Raw genomic sequence first — 13,649 nt, forward strand, 5'->3', positions numbered from 1 at the left:
ACTCGTTTCAAGTCCCACGTGCCGACCCGATGGTGAAACAAGCATCGGCTAATACACGACAAATCCCGTAAACGCAAACAATCCTCGGTTACGCATCACCTGCCTAACCCTCGGCTCGAAACATGTATATTATTTCTTTCGAAAGAGTAATGAAAGTACTGAGTTGTTCGTTGATATAATGCGTGTTGCACAGTACGCGAGGCGGTTGAATATCAATAAAGGAGACGTGATTACGTGTTGCCACGTTGAGATGTTAATTCGTTACTTCACGCGTCCACTTTTCCGCGCGAAGGTCGAGGCGTTCCGGCCGGAGATCTCGTCAAGCATTTTTCTCGATTAATCTCGATAAAAGAGGACGAGACGGAACGTTGCCCTTGCTTTGCCGGGGCAACAGCGGCGAGGACGTTGTCGAGTGGACGTTGGAGGCCGCCGTTTCGAAAGTTAATAACAACAAAGAAGGGACAAGAATGGAGCAAGTACGCCCGGTCCACGGATCCTTGAGTCGGATCCGAAAATCTGATTGGCCCATGCGAGCGAGGGCCGTGATACAGACCTTCATTCCCGACCATTCGTCTTCGTCGCATTACTCGCGTGGAATGCTTTACGATCGAAAGGATGCGAACTTCTGATCTCGTGATCGAGTTCAAGGGTTATCGTCGGACCGAGGATTTTACGCGTTTATTCCCACAGAGACCGTTTTATCCAATTGGCTCGCGATCCCCCCAATTTTTTCAATAGCCCTACAATTTTTCATGGACACTCCAGTTTTTTTCGTAAATACTACAACTTTCGATTGGCTCCACAGCCCTCACTAGTTTTTCAAATGCTCTCAAATTTTTCATGGGCCCTTCATATTTTTCTAAAAGCTCTGTAATTTTTTGTGGTCATCGAGAGTTTTTCAAAACGGCTAAAATTTTTCGTAAGCTCTGCAACTCTTTTACAATAATATTACTTGATTCATCCCTCAATCTTATCATAACCGCACAATTTTTTAAATAGCTCTATAATGTTTCCTACACCCCCTATTTTTTTCGTCAATTCTATGACTTTTCTTAGGCTCCATGATTTTTTCAAAAGCTCCATAACTTTTTTACGGTCCTCCCATGTTTTTCAGATGCTCTAAAATTTGTCATGGGCCCTCCACTTTTTCCAAAAGCTCTATAATTTTTTTGTGGTCATCGCGAGTTTTTCAAAATGGCTAAACTTTTTCGTAAGCTCTACAACTCTGTTAAAAACGATTACTTCACCCATCCCACGATGCATTAAGGTCGGATGTAATAAATATTCATTTTATGAGATAAAAATGTGGAATGCCCCTTGGTCGAATTTAATCAACGATGTCCGTAAATTATAAGGGAATGGTACAGTCGAAAAGTAATTAATCTTCTGGAAAATTTCCTTGACAGGTTTGCTTGAATTTAGTCTAACTATACCAACGGCATTCATCGGTTTGATTCATGCACCGCGCGTTAGTCTTGTTTATTATTCGTCCATCGGGACTCGTTGCTGCTGTTGGCGAAGTATATTTGCGCTGTAAATCTCAAGACACAGTTGGATGTCTTCAGCCCCCGCGTTTACATCCACGTGGATAACAGAATGGAAAATTTGGATTCGCATGATTCCCAGGTCTGCGAACTGGTCGGCCCGTTCAGCGTTCGCGATATAGTCTCGCTTTGAACACCTGAAAACATTCAACAAAAACAAGTTATTTGCCCCGGACTCTCTAAAGTTGATCATTTTGCGAGCGACAGAGAAATTGGAGGATCGCCAGTTACGAAAAATTTAAATCTAAATGTAGAATTTGTATGAAAAATGAATTTATTATAATTAGTAGACTATGGATTTTGTGCATTTATAGCAAAAACTAGTAGGCGAATCAGTGTATTAACATCAACTTATCAGAATTGTTGGAGGGAACAAATTTTGATTTGATTTCAGCACCCTGTAATTCATGTATAAAATGTGCATAATTTAAAAAAATTAAAAGAAAAATTTAAATTACAATAAAAAAATAAGAAAAAATTTGCATTTTCTTTTTGCTTACCACTAAACCTACCACGGTCAAAATGACCGGTTTTATATTTTACAATTATTGAAACTATAAAAATTCATTTCGGGAAAATAGTAGAATAAATTTCCCTGTCCAAGCGTTTATTACATTGAAAATTAGGGACAATCTCGATAAATCTAGGGTTGACACTTTTATATGGCAATATTTACCAGATACTATTGATGCTTGGTAGGTTCAGTGTTAAGTTTTGCATAAAGATCCGTTAATAACTAAATTTGTAACCCCTAACCTCCGTAAGCGTCGTAATTTGTCTGCTTCTTCTCTCGAGTCTAAATTGTTCCCTTAAATATTACGATCACGCTAGTTTACGCATGCAAATCATGATCATTAATATTACTCTAGCCCTGCGTCTCATGTTTATCGACGTCGTAGCTTCTACAGGTTGCATCATGAGAAAAGGTGTTCATTTACTCTTCAGGAGACACATTGGAGAAATTATTTGAATTTCTGGGACTGTTAATCTTCGACGAATGTTGAATTCTAATTAACTTTTACCTAGGTAAATTAAAGGCAACGTTGAATAGAACTATGTGAAAATAGGGATGAGTATGTACGGTCTTATCATGTCGAAAGATTGTTTTCCATTATGTCATCGTAGTGCAGCCTGTCAGTCCACTTTCGACATTCCGCGGAACGTGCAAGGAACACTCGAAGCCGCCGTTTCTCACCGTTCATACGGTGCTCGCTTCCTCGAGCGACATTCCACGCACATATTTATGCTAAATAGACATGTGAACGAGCGTAATCGACATCGACTTTTCCCGAGAATAGTAATGCTGCGCGACGCATCCGAGGATGACGCGTTTTACGATCAAATTCTCGTTCGTTTCGCTCGATTTAACCTTCTCGGACGTACCTACATACGACGTTTTACTCCAATGTAACATATCACGTCAATTTGCTGTCTAATTTCTGACTGGATAAACGCTATCTTGGACAACTTCTTAGCCTAATGAAACAGATAACCATTGGAAGACCATCTTCCTATTGCTTTGATAATTATATTTTCTCATTTTCAAACAACTACCATAATCGCTTCCTTCGCATTAGAGCACCGTAATCATATTAAATCAATTTCTAGCCTGATATCCAATTAACACTCGGACTCCTGCGAGTTCTAGGCAGGAGTCATTCCTGACGCACGCCGATATTTCACTAGCACAGTTTTATTCCGATATAAGACGATGTCTGGGGACCGGCTTTCTTCTTATTACGGATGAGGGTACCTTGGCGGCCTGACTTGGTGAGAATGTGCGAGAGGATATCATTCGTTGGAAAAGGATAGAATATGACATACACCCTTGTTCTGGCACTAAGCTGTGTCGAGCAAAAGACCTGGAAACAAGGAGAGAGGATAGTGACTTTCTTATTTCGAAATAAAAAGGGTGGTCTTGTATCGGAATAAAATTGTACATATGGACGGTCGCTCTTTAAATGAACAATCTCAAGACAATTCAGGTAATACACGAACCTGACAATCGCATGAAAATTGTTTCTTCGTGGTGGTAATAACTACACTGCGGATTTTACACATTCCTGATAGAAATGAGTACGTGCAATTTGAACAGATAGAATGATTGGAAGAATATCAGTTGATTGAAGTTATTCGAGAAAAAAATGTCTACTAGGTCCCCGTTTCTTGCAATTGGCGTAGAAAAAATTTCATTTTGCATGAAGATCCGCACAACCAAACACTCATCTGTATTATTCAGTTTTATCGTTCTAGATCGAGTTCCTTCATTCCACGCTAATTAATTGATGGTAACGGTTTGCAGTCTATTTCCTGATTACATAAGCTCCGATTATGCGAATTCCTGACTGCATGAATATTAACGAGCACGGGAAAATGATCTTTTGTTAAACACGATGATCGAGTTCTCACCTCCTGCCTTGTTATTCTGTATTCAACACTAACGCGACCGATTAAATTGATTTACAATTCAATTGGTTGCCGGGACAAAACTCCGTTTGAAAAACTTTCGACTCCAGGAAGTCTGAGAGCCGCGCGAGAGCGAGAGAGAGAGAGAGAGAGAGAGAGAGAGAGAGAGAGAGAGAGAGAGAGAAAGAGAGGGAAGTAGAATGATCTTCGCTACATCATTGACTTAACAGTACAGCGTCGGCCGCGATGAATACTTATCTCGATCGGATCGGTTCCTGTTTACTGTCGAATATTTTCGAAAAGAGATATTCACTTCGTATTCCCAACGCACCAAGGAAGTAATCGGGAGCTCATTAAATTGCTTTTCGCATCGGACTCCACGAAACGTTCTTCTCGAGCCCGTTCTGTTGTTTGCGAATTCCTGGCCAGCCTTCGATTTTCAATTGGAAGTAAAGTGAAAATTCCCCGCGAACGTCGTTCTATCCGCAACAGCGAGTTGGAAACGTGGCGTAAAATTCGGTTTTTACATCACAGTGCATTAGTTCGTTTTCCGAACAAAATTCCGTATCTTAAAAAATATAAGTGGTGTGCAAAAATGTATCGGACGAAAATTGTAGGAGAGACGCCCAGCTGTCAGGTGACTGTGCCGATCTTCCACCGTCTGGCCAATATTTCAGATTGGGACATTTGTTTTGGACGTTTCGACAATTCTTTACCTGCAGCTCAATTTTACGTTTCCGTAGTTTTCCGAATCCTCTGTTCCGTTCATAATGTTTACGCCATCTTGCAACGTAGTCGTCCGTTTGTAATACGTATTCCGGGACGCGGTATATACCGTGATCGCGCCGGAAAGAAAAACAAGAAAAATTCGTGGCCTAAATGCGTCGCTGAATAATCTTTTTTTTTGACTAAACTGGTCTCGCGACGGCGTTTGAAGAAATTAACAGTGATTGATGACCAGCGTGGCTGTCAACGTGTTAATTTATACTTGCGATGAATAAACAGCAGCCGGGAGGGAAAGTAATTAAACGCGGCCCGAGCTCGATCGAGCTGGCTCTTTATTTAAAGGCATCTCGTTGTCCCCTGCTCATCCGATGATCTCGAGGTGCGGCTATAAAAAGGCGACCGGGAAAAAAAATACTCGAAGTGCGTACGTTCCGGCGAATAAACCCGTAATCCCGCGCCTTTATTCGCTTTATGGTGTCGCGTAAAAAAAAAAAAAAAGAAATAAATGCGACACCGTGGAATCACGGCTGCCGCCGCGTTTTACGAGCGATCGTTCTACGAGAACGTTTTCAGACGTATTGCTCCCGGTATTCGCGTCAGACGCGAGAGAATAATCCCGTTTATCCTAGAATTTAATTCTTCGAATTTTTTATTCCACGTAAATACGAGATATGATTTTCGTTGAGAAGTTAAAGAATTCCAGGAGGGGCAGTTCTTTTAAAGATATTTTATTTACCCTTTCGGATAGTAGAGAGTATCGGAAAATCTTTCTTCGTGATACCAAAGATTGTTATACGGTGGGGATAAGCTCGAGCGACCGTCAATATATGCAATTTCCTTCCGATATAAGACGACGCTTTTTATTCCGAAATTAGAGTCATCGCTTTATATCGAAAGGAAACTGTAGTGAAATATCGGCGTGGGTCAGAAATGACTCCATAGCATAGGGTCAGAAACGACTTCGGCATAGGCCTAAAACTCGCAGGAGTCCGAGGGTTAAATAAATGTTCGAATATTCGGGTAGTATTCGGAATTCGAGACCCGGCGTGCATTTTGCGGAATAGAATAAACAGCTGCACCGTAAATCGAAGAACCGCTAAAATTGTTTTATAAATCCTATTCAGCAGTTTCCGTCGATCTTGGTTCGGGGCCACAAAATTCTGAAAGCTTGGCAAATTCAAAGCCGCATCGATTTCTCCGCGGAAGCGCGTCCGTGGATGAGAAGAAAACGGGAAACGACAGTCCGAATTGATACAACGGTAAAACTTATCTTATCGCCGTGTTCGAACACTCGACACGAATACACGCCACTTCTGACACGCAGTTTTCACATTAATATTAACGCCGTCGTAATTACACGTGAACCGTGCAACATCGCGCTCGTTAAACATTCGTCGAACCGACATGGCAGTGACAGAAGCACGCACACAAACAATGAACAACCGAGAAGAGTGCGTTGCGTAGAACTTCATGATGCACCTCTCCGAAAACCGGAGAAACACTAAAGAGTCGTTGAAGTTGCTAAGTGTCGGACAATAGGATGCTAACGTAATGGCGAAGCATCACGAAAATGAACGAAGCAGTTGTTCCTTTCTTTAACTTTAATTTTTTTACGCCGATATTCCATTACACAGTTTTCTTTCGATATAAGGCAATGGCTCGGGACCGGCTTTCGTCATATTTTGGCTGAAGAAGTGGAAGATGGGATAGCGGCGACTTTCTTATTTCGAAATAAAAATCGTCGTCTTATATCGGAAAAAAGTGTACACACTGTCGGTCGCTCGAGTTTATCCCCACCGCTACGGGTCGCGAATGACTCCGGCATAGCATACGGAGGGTTAATTAAGAGATGGTACATTAATTTTTGTGGGGTCGTTGTAAAGACTCCAATCTTCTGAAAATTTTCCAGAATGATACATGAACCGTCTAGAAAATTTCGGTTCGAGAAGTACCTCGGCTCCTCGAGCGTATGAATATGTATGAGCGTAATGTACGTTTTAGATGATTCGGAGTGGAGAGAAAAAATTTAATCTCGATGGACCAAATGGATTCGTTTCATACTGGCATAAGGAAGGAGCCAACGTATTTCTCGAAGCGGAATTTTGGAGGGGGTTCTTGTATGATTTGGGCTGGCTTCGGTGCGTTCGTCTAACCAAAAATCAACAGCATTGGATGTCAGACAGTGCACAGGAAGCGGTAGTTTGTATTTCGTTATAAGACCTTGACATTGAGAGATCAATTGTCAAATGTATCGCACGTTTAGAGCGAGGCGTTTTATAGGGAATTACAATTCGATTACTTAATGACCGAAATTTAAATTTTCAATAGATTTAATTGCCTGAAAGGCATATATAATATTAGAAATTGGTTAAGCGTAATATCGGTAACTGTGACAAATTCCTGACGAATCGGGCGTATTTGAATGAGAAAGGTCTCGGCTCGGATCGGATCGGCTCGGCTCGGCTCGTAACGCGACGGTAAGTGGAGGCTGGAGGTCTCCGCGATATTCCCAGGGAAATTGTTCTGTCGTTAGTCGACCGGAAGTCGATGAGATCGACGGGTGTTTAAGTCAAGATCGGGCTTGATTCGGGTCGAGTGGCGAACCTGACATTGATCCAGCGAGAAATGTCAGCCGGCGAACGGGCTCGTTTAAGGGAAACAGCTCGAACGAGACCGCGAATCAGTACTTTTTCTTTAACGGAACCAGAAAAATTGAAGGCCCCGCCGATGAAAAATCGGCAACCGCCTGTCCCTTTCACAAATCGGTCTTCGTTCTACACACGGATCTCTATAGTTACCAAATTATATGGAGCAGTGCAAATTTACTTTCTACTATCCTATCGTCAACGATTTTTCTAAAGTTCCATTCGTTATAACAACGCTCCTTTCATCATTTCCTTTTTTTTCTTTTTTTTTTTTTTTTTGGTTCGTCCTGATTTTCGCTGAAAATCCGTCACCGTTGCCTCGCGATTCCACGAGCCACGTGTTTTTCCGTTCCGTCGTCGATCTCCCCCGACGCCGAGGATGAAAACCGAGATATCGAAAGTCAATTCGGACGCGTCCCGAGTTAACGAAGCCTTAATGGGAAGCGACGCGTTGAAATATTCGTGGCGAGCGAGTCGCGCGTGAAACGAAACCGAGATCGGCAGGCAGCCTCGGGGGGAAACCGTCGGATTAATTCGTCGGGTCGGTGCGCCCGGTTTGACACGCGATAATAATTCCGAGCTGCTGGTGCGCAAAAACATTTGCGGAACGGATTGAGCAAATAGAAAGCACCGCCGGCGAAAGCACGGCTTCCGATTCTCGCCTCGGTTGGACCGCGATGGCGAACGCGTGTGCACGCTGTTCAAAATAACCGACTTCGCGAATATTTTACGTGTCGTATTTTCAGTATATAGATCAACTCGGACGTTATACACATCGATATATATACAGGGTGATCCACGCAATTGTTTTAAGTCATAACTCCGTTATTATTGCATTTACGAAAGAATGATACAGGAGAAATATAAATTGTTCGAAGAGCACTACATCTGTAGGCCTTTAAATTTTTTTTTAGATGCAGCAGTGCATGTGCAATTAACAATTGCATCATTTCTTTAAATAGAAATGCATATTTTTTTTGCACAGATCGCTTCTTCCGTTCATTCTACGGAAAAAATGATTAGGGTACCATGGCAAAAAAATTATTAGATCTCGAGATATTTTCAAAAAATGTCTTTATTGAAGAAGATGCTCAAACGCTTCTCCATTACATTCTAAACATCTCTGATAACGTAAGAAACGTTACGACACGTTTTACGTGTTAGTAAAATACATTTTCTTGTATTTAGTGAAATACAGCTACACTTTTTCAAAATCTTAGTTTTCGTACTCGAGTTACGATACGTGAATTGCTACTGAATGATGAAATGCTTACTCGTACAAATCGGTTTCTGTTATGATAACAATGTCGAAAGGGCGTTTACGTTTACAACATAGTCATGAAGTGTTTGAGTATCTCCTTTAATAAAGACATTTTTTGAAAATATCTCGAGATCTAATAATTTTTTTGCCATGGTACCCTAATCATTTTTTACGTAGAATGAACGGAAGAATCGATATGTGCAAAAAAAATATGCATTTCTATTTAAAGAAATGATGCAATTGTTAATTGGACATGCACTGCTGCATCTAAATAAAAATTTAAAGGCCTACAGATGTAGTGCTCTTCGAACCATTTATCTTTCTCCTTTATCATTTTTTCGTAAATGCAATAATAACGGAGTTATGACTTAAAACAATTGCGTGGATCACCCTGTATACGCTCGCGAACGTACAATATCAAAACTATATTTTATACAGAGCAATCTTCAAAAACAACGATGGAAGCTTCGCACAAATGATTAGTTTTCATATCGTTCTCTATTCAGAATTCTATTTCAAGATGCTGCTCGTTTTATGTTCAAATAACGATGTTTATCAAGAACAATGAAATTCGGTTGGAAGAATTGAATTTTCTACGATGTTTTGTTTATTATTCTTTTTAAAATCACAAACATAAACAATTTTAAATGGAACACTAGCTCGTATTATTTTGATATGCGTCTTATGACAAAAACCGGCCAACATCTTCTCATAATCTTTCCTCATCGATTTTTCTCGACTCGTTGACTGTACATTCGTTTTTATTGGACCTGGATTACTCCACTTACTTTATGTTCTTTCATAAAATTCAATTTAAAACCAGTGTATAACATTTAAATGGTTACCGTGACTTGTAAATTATGTATTCGCGACGTGAAGGAGTCTTGTAAAAATTGCGACAGGCAGGATTTAATAGAATGGAACGCCGACTCGCATTATTTTGAAACAGGTTTAATGGCAAGAACAGTGCATGTTCTCGACGAATTTTCCGTCCGATCACTGTGGATTATCCCATGCAACGGCAGGATTGAAGTGGTCTTGCTCGCGTTCCAGCGAAATGGCGACGATGCCCGCGGGACTGTAAATAAATAAGCGAAAAAGAGTCGGGCTCGGTTGCGTAACGCGCCACAACGCAGCAGCGTGCTTCTAATTAATCGCCATTTCTGTTTGGAATCCGCCACTCGCGTAATTACTGCGAATTTCTTCCACGTACGAAGTATCTTTCTTGCACGACTATATTTAATTTGAAAGTAAAATTGGATGGTTAAATTAAAATTGAAGGTGAGACCTTGAAGATCAGCTTTTCACCTTGAAATGATGCGTATTAAACTTGCAGATTCTAATGGCATTTCTTGATCCAGACTCTTCAGAACGTTTGCATTCTGAAATCGGACGTTTCATATGCAACAACCTACTAATGATGAAAAGGACGAGGCGTTTCGTGTTGACGCGTAAAGTACGCGCCCGGTGGGAGAATTCGCGAGACGGTATCGAAGCGTTGTGCTCCATTTCGCGTCTGCAAAAGTGTGTCACGTCTCCCGAAAATAGTTTTACGGCGACGTTGCTTTGTCCGAGACGCTGAATCTTCGACACCTTCGGGCCTCTAGTCGTTTCCACGGGCTTAGGCGTTCCCGCGAGAGACGTTCCAAGGAGAATCCGTTCTCGAAACTCGTGGCACGTGATGCCAGAATTTCCCAGCATCTTCTTGTTCACGACCGGACAGATACGGGGATGCCAAGGATCGCTGAACGGACTGCGACAAATTTCGTGGTTTTGCACGAGACTTTGTTTGTCTGCGCTATCACAGTCTTTTCTGCACTTCTCCATAATCAGAGACTTCAAAAATTACATTATTTGAAATATTATTTCCAATAACGCGTTACTTTATTCTGTGATTTGGGTAAGAGACCCGATTACTGTGGGTGTGTCAACTACAGTGCCTATATTAATTATACTTAATTTTTAATGCATAATAACGAAGAAAGAGATATTATATTTTTTCATTAAAATCAGTTAATGTACAGGGTGTTTGGGAAATCGTGGTACAACCGGCAGGAGGATGATTCCTCGCATAAAATCTAGTCGAAAATAAGGGATATAGTTATTTCATACGGGGCTTCATTTTCGAGAAAATCGAGTTTGAAAATTCGTTAGGTACGCATGCACTTAGACAGAGTCTACTTTATTCGCCCGATCTAGCCCGCAATTCCCATCGCCGCTTGTGTTTATAAACAATGTAGAGACTCCTCGTTATTAATTAAAGTCACACCATATCCTAAACGATTCTGTTTACAGATGCTAGCAGTAATGGGAATTGCGGGCTAGACCGAGCGAACAAAGCGGACTCTGTCTAAGTACACGCGTACCTAACGAATTTTCAAACTCGATTTTCTCGAAAATGAAGCCCCGTATGAAAAAACTATACAGGGTGTCCCACATAACACTTTTCACGATTTTTCAAGTACTTGCGATAATCTGACAAACAAATATTTTATACAAAAGTTGATCAGTTTTCGATTGGCTATACATTGCAATAAAAAAAGTTCGAAAAAAATTATTTTTTAGTATTGTCCAAGTCACCTTCATTTTTTAAGTGTCACTTTTTATTTTGACTTAACAGTATTATAGTCCGTATCAAGACGAATTCAACGACCTAGCATACCATGACCTTCGGACGACCTTGAAGGCAAAGAAATGAGAATTTCAACAAAAAATGACAGTCTGCTTGAATGGGTGATAATAAGTCTAGCTTCACCACCACGATTTGTCACCACTTGATTTTTTTTATGGGGTCATTTACAGTCGATGGTTTATGTTGTTTCAATACGAAATAAGGAACATTTAAAGCAGCAAATTCGTACAGCATGCGAAGAACTTCGCTACGACAGTATCGTAAGAGCAACCAATGCAAACTTACTACGTAGAACGGAATTGTGTCTACACAATTCACATTGCGAACGTGTGATGTGACTTTTCCACGAAATCGTCTTCATTCAGTTAGTCAAGGTTCCTGAATTGAATGTAATTGCGAATCTTAATAATGAACACAAGTTATTGTCACCCATTCCAGCAGACTGTCATTTCTTGTTGAAATTTTCATTTCTTTGCCTTCAAGGTCGTCCGAAGGTCATGGTATACTAGGTCTTGATACAGGCTATAATACTGTTAAATCAAAAATAAAAAGTGCTATTTATTGTAAAAAAATGAAAGTGACCGTGACAATACTAAAAAAAAATTTTTTCGAACTTTTTTTATTGCAATGTATAACCAATCGAAAACTGATCAACTCTTGTTTAAAATATTTGTTTGTCAGATTATCACAAGTACTTGAAAAATCGTGAAAAGTGTTACGTGGGACACCCTGTATTCCTTATTTTCGACTAGATTTTATGCGAGGAATTATCCCCTTGCCGGTTGTATCATGTTTTCCCAAACACCATGTACATGTTATGTCTCTTTTTAAATATTTGTAATGCATAAAAAATAAGTGTAGTTAATATAGGCACAGTAATTACCCCCCCCCCCCCCCTAGCAATTGAGCCCCATGTCATTTTTGAAATAACGTTACTTGAAATATCGTTTCAAATAAATAATATCAGTAAAATTATACATATTTCAGTATTTCACCCATTCATTCCCCGTCACAAGTGCATAAGATCCGCATTCTCGTGAGTATTACCATTTACATTACCCGATTACCATTTTCGTGTGCATTAAACATGCGATAAAATGAAATTAAATCTGTCTTCGAAGAGAAAGGATCTCTCCACTGTTAAACCGTCCGATATGTCTTCATTACGAAATGAAATCATAAAGGAGATGCGGTTTTATATTACGAGTAATAACACGGTTTCTGGTTAATTATGTTCGCGGCGCCTATTACTCTGAACCATTCTCGAACGAGTTTGACTTAATAACCTTTTATTTAATCCTTGAACTTTCGACCCACGTACAAATTTTCACGATGCACCCGGTCTACCGACAAAAATATTTAATAATGCTTAGAGCATCGACAGGAGTGCCTTTTAAATCACGAACGTATTTTTATCGAACGTATTTCCTGCTTATTTGTATACATTATGTAATAGATTGTAGATAGTACATTATGTGTAGAAATTATACACATTTCGCAAGAGACCTAACATAGGCTAGGGCAGAATGTAAAATCGTTGCGATACTTATTATCTCTGGATCCACGCTCAATGTTTTTATTTACTACTATTGGGATTGTAAAGACAAATTTACGTGGAAATTTATTCAATAAATTTACTCCTTGCGGCATATATTATGCTAAAGGGACTTATAGTTCTAATTACTCTCCTTCGATTTTTATTAACATTACTACAGTTAAACTTCACCTTCTGGGACCAAAAACTTTTATCTTTTTTTTCTATGTAATCCTGTATATCTTGACGAGAAAATGCCAAAAATCGAAGTTTTAATGCGAGGAATTCACTAGTTCAAAAGTTATGCGTGTTTAAAGATGCCCTTATCTCTAAAAAACGCTTAAAATCGTTCATCTTTAAAGACGCATAACATTCGAATCAGTGAATTCCTCGCATTAAAACTTCGATTTTTGGCATTTTATCGTCATGATCTACAGGATTACATAAACAAGTTAAAAATTTTAGATCCCAGAAAATGAAGTTCAGCCCAGTTTAAATATCGACAATTACTTAGCGTTCAAACACTTTCCGCTGTATACGATCCACTGTATGTTATGATAAATAGTATGGAACGGTATTAAAAATGAAATTGTCCGTCTCACGGAGAATAATTGGCTATCTGAGCCCACAATTCACCGTCGCGCTTCGTACAAGCAAGAATTAGAGGTCTAGAGCAATGACCGATAATCGATATCATCCGATTAAGCGTCCAAGGTGAAAGGATCGGACCTTCGATCGAGGCGGCGATGTGCGGGGGAATCATCGTGGATCGACATCTGGATCAGAACGTTCCGTACTAATGCCCCAATTAAGCCATCGCGGAGCATCGCTTCACCCTTATCGATCGCCGCTCATTTAGAGTCATCCCTTTGTTTCTGAGACTCGGCGACATTAATTGCGA

At 40.1% G+C, this 13,649-nt stretch overlaps 1 protein-coding gene across 4 annotated transcripts in view; it reads left to right on the forward strand.

The window, feature by feature from the left end:
• Mtd (TLD domain-containing protein mustard) overlaps positions 1-13,649 on the forward strand; it is a 331,444-nt gene that overhangs the window by 101,981 nt on the left and 215,814 nt on the right. The window lies entirely within an intron of this gene.

Source organism: Halictus rubicundus, chromosome 18 (assembly GCF_050948215.1).
Source record: "Halictus rubicundus isolate RS-2024b chromosome 18, iyHalRubi1_principal, whole genome shotgun sequence".
NCBI lineage: Eukaryota > Metazoa > Arthropoda > Insecta > Hymenoptera > Halictidae > Halictus > Halictus rubicundus.